The sequence below is a fragment of the Lipotes vexillifer genome, unplaced genomic scaffold, assembly GCF_000442215.2.
Source record: "Lipotes vexillifer unplaced genomic scaffold, Lipotes_vexillifer_v1.1 scaffold504, whole genome shotgun sequence".
NCBI lineage: Eukaryota > Metazoa > Chordata > Mammalia > Artiodactyla > Lipotidae > Lipotes > Lipotes vexillifer.
Window position 1 is genome coordinate 4,943,889 of NW_006785225.1, and position 11,754 is coordinate 4,955,642.

The following is an 11,754-nucleotide window of genomic DNA, read 5'->3' on the forward strand; positions in this document are numbered from 1 at the left end:
CCGCGGGGCGGGCGCGTCGGGAGCCTGTGCTCCTCAACGGGAGAGGCCATAACAGTGAGAGCCCAGAAACCCGAAAAAAAAAAAAAAAAAAAAGTTCCCCAGCTTAACCTGAAATAGACTAGCTCCCCACATGCACTCTCCCATTTAACCTTTTTTCAGTATCTCCAGCCCCATGCATTTGAATGATGCTACTTTGGCCACCATGCACCCTGCACAATGTGTTCCATTCGCCACATTCCAGGGAGAACTAGTCAATTTTGACTCTGTCTTTAGAACTCAGAGGTGAGGTCTGGGCTACAGTCATCAGTAGGTGTACGGATGCAATTTGATGACCCCAGTTTGAGTAAGCATTTTAGAGGGTGAAATTGAAAGGAGGAATCACGTTGAACTCTGTGAAAGGCAAAGATTTAAAGGATGTGTGTGAGGAGATGACCTGGAAAGGAGTCAGAGATGGAGAAGGCGGGGACACAGGAGAAAAAACCAGAAAGGGGGTGTACAAAGGGCAGAAATTAATAGTCAACTCAATACTGAGACTATGGAGAGGTTAAATACATGGAGGACTGACAGATATTAAGTGTATTTTATCACAAGGTATCATTATGGATTTCTTGTTTTGGACTTTATCTCTGTAAAAAGAGAAATGGACTCTTTTCAAAATGGAGAAATTCATAAAGTGAATAAAAATGTAGAACTTGAGCGCAGTTAACACAACGTATAATTTCATCAGTACTCAAAAGGTTTTGTGACACATGACATTGAACTAGGATGTTTAAATGTGTGCCTTTTTGGTGTTATGTCATTAATAACAATGATATGACAATTATGACTAATTGCCATATTTTATTTGGCATAAAATTGATATTGAGAGAATTTCTACTTACTAAGAATGTCCCAGATGGTGGGCTTTGTATAGGCACCACTCAGTACAAGCATAGAGACTAATGGCTAACAGTGAGGGATCTGGAGATGGACTGCCCTGGTGTGAACCCTGAATTTACCAAACACTGTGTTACCTTGGGATGTTCTGTAAAGAATGGCAAGAAAAGGAAAGTCTGGTAAAACAAATAGAAAGGGAGCAAGCGATGGTGAAGTATTTTCCTCACAGAGGTTTTGCAAGGATTAAGGCACATGATGCGTGGAAAATACTTAAAACAGTTTTTGACACGTAGTAAACAGGCAACATATGTTGGCTCTCATTGTTATGATTATTCAATTATTGTAACAATTCCATAAAAATTATCTCACTATCCAACTTTCTATAGAGAAGAAAATTGGAAGAAAAAGATACTTAGGTAAGGTGCTATCATGGCATGATTAGACTCCTAAACTCTCTGACTCTGAAATCCATGCTTTTTCCAATACACTGGAAGATTCCTAACTGTGTTCTGAGACTCCCTGTTTGTCAGAGAGTGAACTGTAAGGGTCCTTTGTATGTGGGATTCAAGAGGAGGTAAATGGGAGAATTCAAGAGAATTGTGAGAATGAGACTTTTGTTTCGCTTATCTGAAACTTTTATTTTCTCTGTTATGTAAACTTGGTTCCTATGTAAGATTTCCTATGAAGAGCACTCTGCTGCTAAGAATAATAATAACAGTATGATTTTAGAAACATTCAGAATAAGCTGTACACACAAAGTACTTTCTCATCTCCCACCATAATAATCCAGAGTTCAATTAAGCCATTTTGACAATTTATCAATGAGTTGTTGAATACTGTCAAGGTTCTCAAATTAAAAAGGATAGAAGACCTTGTACAGTTTCATAGTCTGGGCTACTTTATGACTTTTCTGAAGGAAGAATGCAACTCTCAGCTTTTAAATGTCTTGTTTTTAGGTAAATTCTGTGTCCTAGTTTAGACCCTGGTGGTCAACACAAAGCAAACCTTTGTGAAAATTCAAACAGTGGCTTCCATTGATTTCTCCCTGTTACCACCTAACCAGTCTGGAAATGGTACTGAGTTGTTTTTGCAAAGCTTCTGAGGAGAAAAAAAAATAGAATTAGACTAGGAATATTCTTTTAGTTTCAATACCTGTTCACAAGAAGTGAGAAACTGTTACACAGATTATTATATTGTTCCTTGTTCTCTAGAGCATAATATTCCTTTCACAGTAAGACTTTTTGTGATATATTTTATGTACAAGGTCTTCTGCTACCCAGTGAGGCAGTTATTTTAATCCCTATTTTGCAAGGACAGAAAGTTTATGCAGCTTACACCCCAAATCAAAAGGCTAATATGTGGGAGACATGGCCTTCCAAACCAGATCTTTCACATCTTAAGGTCATTGCTAAGAATCTCTGCACTGTTCAAACACTCCTTTCCAGAACTCTCTGCTTTTCCGTATGTGACAGTGCATATGTTTCAAACACCCGGAAAGCTCAGTATACTTATCCATTCCCTTAATTTGAAGTGTTAACTGTTGAGTATGTTTGTTCATACAAGTGAGTTTATATTTTAAGCCTCTCTCTCTCTCTAAATCCCAAGTGTTTATGGTGCCTTTGGTGATGTGAGGGGCAACAAAAGCTACGATGAGATATGCTGCATATTCCCAGCTCTGTGTAGCTGCTTTGTTTGCATTACGATTCTGTATCCATGTTAAAAACAATCAAACAGCAACCAAAAACATAGAACCTTCATGTGTATCTGATGTATCTTCCTCAAATTCTGTAACCCACGAAAAGCACGTCAGAAAGGCATATAAGTAAAGGGGCCATCACAAAATACTGTGATGGAGATAATAGAAATATTTAAAAACTTTGTTGAAATAGGGAAAAAATGAGTGGATATGCAAGAAGGCTCTTCAGAGGAGGTGAAATTGAGATTGTATATCCAGGTTAAAAACAATCAAACAGCAACCAAAAACATGGAACCTTAATGTGTATCTGATGTATCTTCCTCAAATTCTGTAACCCATGAAAAGCACATTAGAGGGACATATAAGTAAAGAGGCCATCACAAAATACTGTGATGGAGATAATAGAAATATTTAAAAGCTTTGTTGAAATAGGGGAAAAATGAGTGGATATGCAAGAAGGCTCTTCAGAGGAGGTGCCATCTGAAACAGGTCCTAAGTTGTAGCAGGTATTTACCAGAAGAGAAGAAAAGAGAGGGGATTCCAGATGGAAGTGTAGGGGAGGAATTTTTTTTTCCTCTAGACTTCTTCTTTTGGCTGGTCAAATGTTAATAATTGACATAAGACAGATTAACAGGGGAAAATTAATTACTTACATATGGGTGTCCCATAAAAATATGGAACCCAAGGGCAAGTGGGGCAGTTGAGACTTATATACCATCATGAGCTAAGGAACGGGATAGGGACCTGGGGCTTCAAGTGGGAAGGGGACAATTCACAGGACAATAAGAAGAGCAGATGTTTGGTAATTAGAAGTTTGTCCTGGCATGCAGGCAGGTCATTCAGATAAAAGTTACCTCTGGTGATAGCTCTCTCTCTGAGCCAGGGCCCCTATCTAAATTATTTTAAGTAGTTAAAGGAGAGGTAAAAGTTTTTCTAGTCTGCGGGGGCCTTAATTACCTTCAGTTCAAAACAATCTACCTGCGAAAGCAGCATATCTTGGGGTCACATATTCTGCTCCTTTTCAGAAGGAACAGCATGTATAAAACCAAGGAGGTATGTGTTGGCATATTTTGCTGAGGAACACATGAGAAATTCTGGAAGGAGAGCATCATGTACCTGGAGGGAAGTATTAGGAGATAAAGCTGAAAACTCAGCTTGGAATCAGATTTTGAAGAGCCTTTAAATGCCAGGCTAAAATGTTTGCACTTCATTCTGTAGGACGTAGACAACCATCCTAGGGTTTCAAGTATGAGATGCCATGATTAGATTGATTTGAGAAGATAAATCTGGCTCTGTGTGGAGGGAAGACCAGAATAAAAAGAGACAGGAAGGAAGAGAAAAATAATCAAGTTCTCCTCTTGAGAGCAAAGTGCCATATTTATTGGGTGAAATATTGATTTATCTCCTTGAGCCCTATCTTACAGCTCTCAACATGCCTCATGTTAGTTTAAATGCGAGTGCTGCTTTGAAAATGAATGGCTTTTAGGTAGCTTGTTAGGTGTCTTAATGAAATAAAACCTAATTTATAAGAACAAACAATCCTTAAAATACTTGAACATGCAAGCATTTTGATAAGCCTGATGGATAAAATCATAAACATAATTTTCATACAGGAAACAAAAATTATTATCCATAGAGGAGTTTCACAAGCATGCTGTTTCACACTTTAAGGATTGATCTGTGTGGGAGACCTAATATAATTTAGCAACAAGGCAAAGTTATCTGTGCAGTACTATGGATCAAGGCTTCTCCTAAGTTAGTAGCCAAAGATGGGCAAGAGTGTCAAGAGAAGGCTTCATATTTATAAATTAGAGGACCCATTATAAATCTTACAACTGTGGCTGTAAAATAGAAGGAAACTTTAAGGAATCCACCTACTGTGAGAAGGTATGAGAATACTTTTACTGTGGACCAACAAGAAGAAGTACGGGTATTACCACCTCTCCAAGGCAGATTCTTTGTCTGATCCACTGTCTCCTGTTTTTTATACTTTGTGGGTCTGCGGCTTTATTAGCTTAGCTTTCTTCTTCCTTCTAATGTTCTTTATGTACTGCAGTGGAAATTTTGCTCTGTTCAACACAAGTGTCACTAAAATCATCCAGTGGCATACTGATAACTTTCATATGTCATACTTCATGCCTGGCATGAAATATCCCAGTTCTTCAGTGTTGACCCGTTTAACTGTCTAGTCCATCTGCTCTGTCCATTTTAAGCTCTTGACATCTCTGGCTTGGACTTCCTAGATGGCCTCTCACATCCATTCTCATCCTCTCTAATTGCTTTTCCTTGCCCTAAGAAAAATGGTGACTTCAAAATGCAAAGCTAACTGTTTAAAATTATTAGATGACATCTCATCGCTCATGTAATAAAGACAAAACCCCTTACCTTGGGCTTCCTCATGGTGCATATATATCTCCCTCATCTCATTTTGGACCATTTTATGCCTTCTCTATGATCCAGTTACAGGGATCCTCCAGTCACAGGGCCTTTGCAAATCTCATTTTCTGCCTTAGATATTCTTTCTCATTTGCCTAGGCAAATCTTGTTCATCCTTGACATATCAGGTGAAATGGTATTTTCTCACTAAAAGCTCTCTATAATCTCCTGCAGTTGTTCAGAGCTTCCCTTTGCAGCTTATCCTGACCATATGTGCCTCTTCTTCGATGTAACAAATTGTAATTTCTGGAAGTTTACAAGAAATGTCTTATTTCCCACTAGACTGTATTATTTTGGAAATGTCTGTTTTTCCCACTAGACTGTAAGTTTTACCAAGGCAGAGAGGAGGCTGTATTTCTGCTCTCTCATTATTTTTTCCCATTTACCTACTCAGGGACTAGCACAGTGACTGACAAATTAAACAGTCACTAAATTATCTTTGATTTTTTTTAATGAATGAAAGAATGAATGCTGGGCTACTGGATATGAAGTCTTGACTGTACTCTGCGTTTATAACTTACCAATTGTGTGACTTTAAGTAAATGATTTTCTCTGATTTTCACTATCCTTAGATGTAAAATGAGAATATAATACAAGTATTTAGTGTAAAAGACTGCTAAAGAAACAGAGGAAATGAAGCAGGAGTGGAAGGAAAAGCAACAACCTAGCACCTGCAACACAGTAATTACTCAAGATCACAGCTTGGGTTCCCCAGAAGCAGATGATGAAATGTAGTTTGGGGTGCAAGGTGTTTCTTACAGATCATTACATGCAAAAAGAAGGTGAGGAAGCAGGACTGGGCAGAGGGAGAAGTTGAATTACAATGCAAACCTGGTAAAACCTCAGCCAACCCAGTGCTGTTCTGCAACAAACTAAAATGGCTTGATCTTTATGCCCTGCCCCTCTCAGTCCCTGGATGCAGGCAGCCCAGAAAGGGAGTGAGTTCAGTGAAGCAGCTCCCTGGAGCTGAGGCTGGCCCTGAAGGAGCTGACCATACTCCCGGCTGCTTGCAGGAAGGTCTGTCCAGCACACATACACGTTTCCACTTCCACTCAGTGCTTTTATTCATGGGGCAGTCACTCAGACAATCAGTCACTCTTCCATGAAGTGCCCACACGGACCCCCACAGCCCCTGCATTTTACAGGGGTTCAAAACGAGCAGTCAAGAACACTGATATTAAACATTTTCTGATCCATGACACAAGCACACAGGAGACGCAGAGGGAAATGATGGATGCTGAGAAGAGGGAATTAGAAAAGTTTCAATTAATCTCGGGCTGGAGATCACAAAGCATAGCGGGAAGTGAGTAGGTCTCTTTTTGAGGTGACTGGGAAGTAAACTTGATTGTACCACTTCAAGTGATTATTTGCATTTACTAAGCACTTTTTACTTGTCTGTGTTTCTGAAATTTGAATAATGTGTACATAAACTTGTTTAAAAGGAAGAAAAAAAAAAGAAAACAGAACACATGCTGATTTAAATTAATTTTACTATACAATTATTTTTATACAATAAACATAAAACTAGTTAAGAAAATTCATAGGCTTATAGCTAATAAACAACTACAAACCACAAATTTATAATTAAGTACAAAAAAAAACTACACATTAGTAAAATTCACATTAACAAGCATGACTTTTCCTTGACAAGAGAGATTGTTTGGCTGAAATAAAGTCCCTGCTTGCCTTATGATTGCTACTGTGTCACAGGTTCTTTTGCAATTGAAATGTCAATTCTACCATGTACGCTGGGGGAATCAAAACTATGATCATTTTTCTCTGTTCAAATTATTATAAAACCATTGTCTCTATAGTGTGGTGTGATGTAATTTGACCTTCATTAGGCATGTGTATATCACTCATGTAGTAGAATTGACACAATTCTTCATTACTAACTAACAATTAAAATGGTGCTATTTGTTACTGACAATTTTATAAGCAGGAATACAAATATGAGTGCTGAAATCTTATGGAAATATTTAAAAATAAACTGGTCATTCAGATTTATCCATAAGACAGACATTAATATTTTCTAAGTTATTTTTTTAAATGAAAATAATGTGTTTTTTTTTTTCTTTTTGAGTATTTGCTTTAGATTTTGTGGTATTTGGTGCTGCCAGCTTCTAACATCTATTTTCCATTTCATCACTGTTCCAGAATCATACTTTTCAACTGGGCACTTTACTGCCCACATAATAGAGTATATTTTCCAATGTTTCTTGAAGCTAGATGAGGCCATGTGCCACCAAGAGAGATACCACTGAAGGCTTTATGTCCATCAAGGATATCCAAAAAGAAGACGATGTGTCCTTGTTTTCCTTTTCTCTCTACTCTGCTACCTGACATATGGATCTGATGGTTGGAGTAGTGAAAACTATAGCTGGAGTACTGGAAACTCTCTTGGATTTTGAGGTCAATAGGCATACAGTAGGAATATTGGGGTAGAAAGCTGAGATTTTCATGAACTCTCATGACCATGGAGCTGCCACATTAAGTCTTGGCTTTTATTTCCATGAAAGATAAATATAATTTTACTTTTCAAGTATCTGTAAGGCTTGGTCCTGATGCAAAATTATGTTATAGACTTGTTCGGATTTCATCATATTATCCATAAAGTTCTTCAAACCATCTAGCCTCCTTACTTATTCATATGGAGAATAGGCAAGAACCTATTGTATAGAGCCAGGATCAACAGCCAGGCTCAGCCATCTATAAGCTGTGTGACCTTGAGGAATTCGCTTAATTTCTCTAAGCATTAGTCTCCCGATATGTAAAATGGGCATTAAAAAGATATTAGTGGTATTGCTGGGATTAAACATCATCATGCACATAAAGTGGTTATCAGACCAGGTGACATAAATGAAGTAAATAATGACTTGAAATTGATGATGGTGGCGATGATCTCTGCATAAACAGGGGCAGTTACCTCTCATCACACTTCCCATCCAACCCAAATGGACAAAATGTGAAAGAAACAAGGGTGACCATCTTGCTAAAGAATTCTAAAGAGAAGCCTGAAAAACTCTATACATAGCTCAAGAATAAGCAGTTTGAGGCTTCATTGAATTTTGATACAAAACTATAATCTTTCGAATTGTACAAGAGAGGATGCAAACTCTTCATTCAGACTGTGACTTTTTGCAGATAATTCTCCCCCTGAGAACACGTGTGTTATGAAGCCATCCAATTCATATGTTGCTGATGGCCTGGCATGTCTCTGTCAAGCATATGAGCCCCTCTCACTGCACCTTGAGGAATTTAGCATATGGTCCTCAACATCTCAGGACTGTCCAGAGTGCAATTCAGCATGAATCCCTGTTAAAATGTAACCGATTAAACATTTCATGGCATAATATTGCATCTAATGGAATTAGGATGTTATTTTATTTTATGGATTTGCATCTGTCCCTGATCAACATATGACCATCTCTTCCTGCCACCCCTTGAAAACCTTGTCAGACATTCCCACTGATATAGCAGGTTTTGGAAGACAGACTTCATTAAATTTCTGATACACACCTGGAAGAGAAAACACATTGCAAAAATCTTTTGAATTTCAGCACTTTGCTGGTGTGGTAGCAAATGAATATTATGGCATAGACTCAAAGTATTTACAACTTAACGTGTAGAGATGAGATGACTCTAGTTATGACCTCAAAACATGCATGTGACAAATTAATCTCTTCTATGGTTATAAAAATGTTAAATAGGAGGTGAAGAGAGCTAGAGTTTTTACGTGTCTTAATGGACCAGATGCATTGCTAAGTGATTTACAAATAAAACATTGCTTCTTTTACTATTTAACATAATGTGATAGAGGCATTATTTTGCCAGCTTTGTAAGAAAGGTTCTTCAAGGCTCATTGCTAGTAATTGACTGCAATCTCACACCTAGTAAGTGATGGCAGGCAGAATTTATTTCATGTATACCATGCTGTAAGTAGCAATTGAGAGATAGATAAGCAAGACGATTAAACTGACGTTTCATATTTACTACATTATAATGCAAAGTTGTTATTAAAGTAATAGATAGGTAGGTAACTCTGAAAGACCAGTCATGTTGTAATTAATTGTTTGAGGCATTCTTATAGGTGATTCCCAAAACAATGCTCTGGTGATGTCATCATCACCTTCAGGTTATGGATGAAGAAACTAAGATGACATCTTTGTGGTACTCAGTACATCTATTAGCAAATCAGTCAACCTTCAATAAGTTTCAGGACTAAGTATTCCTCAGGCTGGGAAACTGATCTCATTAGATATTGCAGGAGAGGCTTTTGCTGTCTCTTGTCCTCTTATGCCTCTGACATCACCACGAAAAACATATGCCCCAGGTAGACCATAGTCCCAGAAAGATGAAGCAGCACTACAGCCAGACTTCGTCCAGATCAAATGACCCTCACGTGACTTCCTGGCCCCATCTAGATTCTAGCAGAAAAGTGAGTAGAAAGAAAGGATAGTGTTTTAAGCCACTGTAATAAATATATACTTGTGTGTATGGGTATGTGTAGATTTCTGGCACTGGGCTAAAATTTTCTGTATTCAAAAGAATTTTAATATTTTGTGGGGAGAGGACACAGCATCTAGTATTACCTCTTTCAAGAGGAAAAACCTTTCTGGAAATAGAGATGAATCTAGTCTTATGAGAAAAAATATCACATCCTGAAGCCAAGGCATTGAGTTGTCAAAAGGAGCCTTGAGAAATTGTTTATTTTTCCATTTGCCAAGGGGAAAGCCAAAGGCCACAGACCTCAGGCCATGACCATCAATTCATTTAAAACAATGTAATCACTTTGTCTTACAAAATATGTTTAATCCCATTGTGAGTCAACTAAAATCAAAAGTTGTTTTGTTATTGTAGTGCCTAATTACCTCCCCTCTTTTGCTTTTTGTGTTTTAAAAGTACATGCTTATACACATACCCAAAATAATAATACAAAAAGTAAGCCTTATCCTTTGTAGCAGTCAAAAAGCCTTGATGAAACACAGCGGTATTTTAAAAGTCTCCTGCAAGCTTTTGTTGTTGTTAAAAGGCTTCAAGAAAATGGTATTTTTAATTTTTTTTCCTCAGCAAAAGAGTTGAAATGATTCAGACAGTTGTTATGTGCTGAGTGCCTTTTTTGGTTTCTTTGTGCTGGCAAAGGGGTAGAGACTTTTCCATGTTCTGTGCCTCTTTGTTTTGTGATTTTGTGTGTAGGGCTTGTCAACAATAGTAATCCAAGTCTTGGATTTTACTATTTTAAGAGATTAGAGTTGATGTAGTACACGGGGCAAAGGAAATTTGACATATGTGCACGTTTGGATCAGTGGTGGTGAATGTCCAGACATTGAACACCCCAGGCACAGGGAGTAAGTCCTCTGTAAATTCCTTTAGATTGATTGATTGTTTTTTATGTTTGTTAGGCTACTCTTTCTCAAACATTGCTTATGTGTCACTGGAAGATCTTGTAAAACTGCTGAATTAGATTCAACAGTTCGGGGATGGTGCCTGAGGGTCTGCATTTCTAACACTCTTAGGTGATATCACTGCCTGTCCACAGACCAAACTCAATAGCATGGCTTTAGGCCACACCTGACATTGAGAATTCAAGCGTCACTTACATCTTAGCATTTCTGCCTGGTGCTGCTGTTAACTTGCTATTTTATTTATCCAAGAAATATTTATTGGACTGCTACTATATACCAAGAACGATGCAGCTGCAGAAATGGAGTAGTGAAACAAAATCCTTATCCTCTCAACACTTATATTCTTTTGAGGACCAGGGAGAGAGAAAATAAAAAGTGTATTAGGTTGGGCTTCCCTGGTGGCGCAGTGGTTGAGAGTCCACCTGCCGATGCGGGGGGCGCGGGTTCGCGCCCCGGTCTGGGAGGATCCCACGTGCCGCGGGGCGGCTAGGCCCGTGAGCCATGGCCGCTGAGTCTGCGCGTCCAGAGCCTGTGTTCTGCAATGGGAGAGGCTCCAACAGTGAGAGGCCCGCGTACCACAAAAAAAAAGTATATTAGGCAAAATGGTGCCCACATCCTAATCCTTGGAACCTGTGAATGTGTTAAGTTTATGGCAAAGGGGAGTTAAGACTATATACAGAATTAAGTTTGTTAATCAGCTGACCTTGAGATTGGGAGACCATCCTGGATTATCTGGGTGGGCCCAGTGTAATCTCAAGGGTCCTTAAATGTGGAATAAAGGAGGCAAAATTGTTGAAGTCAGAGCTATGATGTGAGAAAGTCTCGACCAGGCATTACTGGCTTTGAAAATGGAAGGGGGTCATGAGCTAAGGAATGCAGGCAGCCTTGAGAAGTTGGGAAGAGTAAGGAAACACATTTTCCTTAGAGCCTCCAGAAAAAGATTCTAGCCTTGCCAACACCTTGAAACCTACGTTAGATTTCTGACCTACAGAATTATAAATTTGTGTCTTTTGAGCTGCTAAATTTGTGGAAATTTGTTACAGCAGCCATAAAAAATCTAATACAACAAGAAAACAACAAATTAAATAATATATTCTTTGGTGATGTTTTATAAGGGGAGAAAAACAGTAAAGCAGGATAGAGGAGAAGGAAGTTTGAGAGCTGCAATTTTATATAAGACTCTCTAGAAAGTCATAATAAATAATATATTCCCTGATGATAAATAGAATGAGGGAAAAAGAGTTAATCAGGATAAAGTGGAAGAAAGTGGATATATATGGAGATGGCTGTAATTTTATATGGGGTTTTGGGGAAGTCATCTTTTTTTTTTTTTTTTTTTTT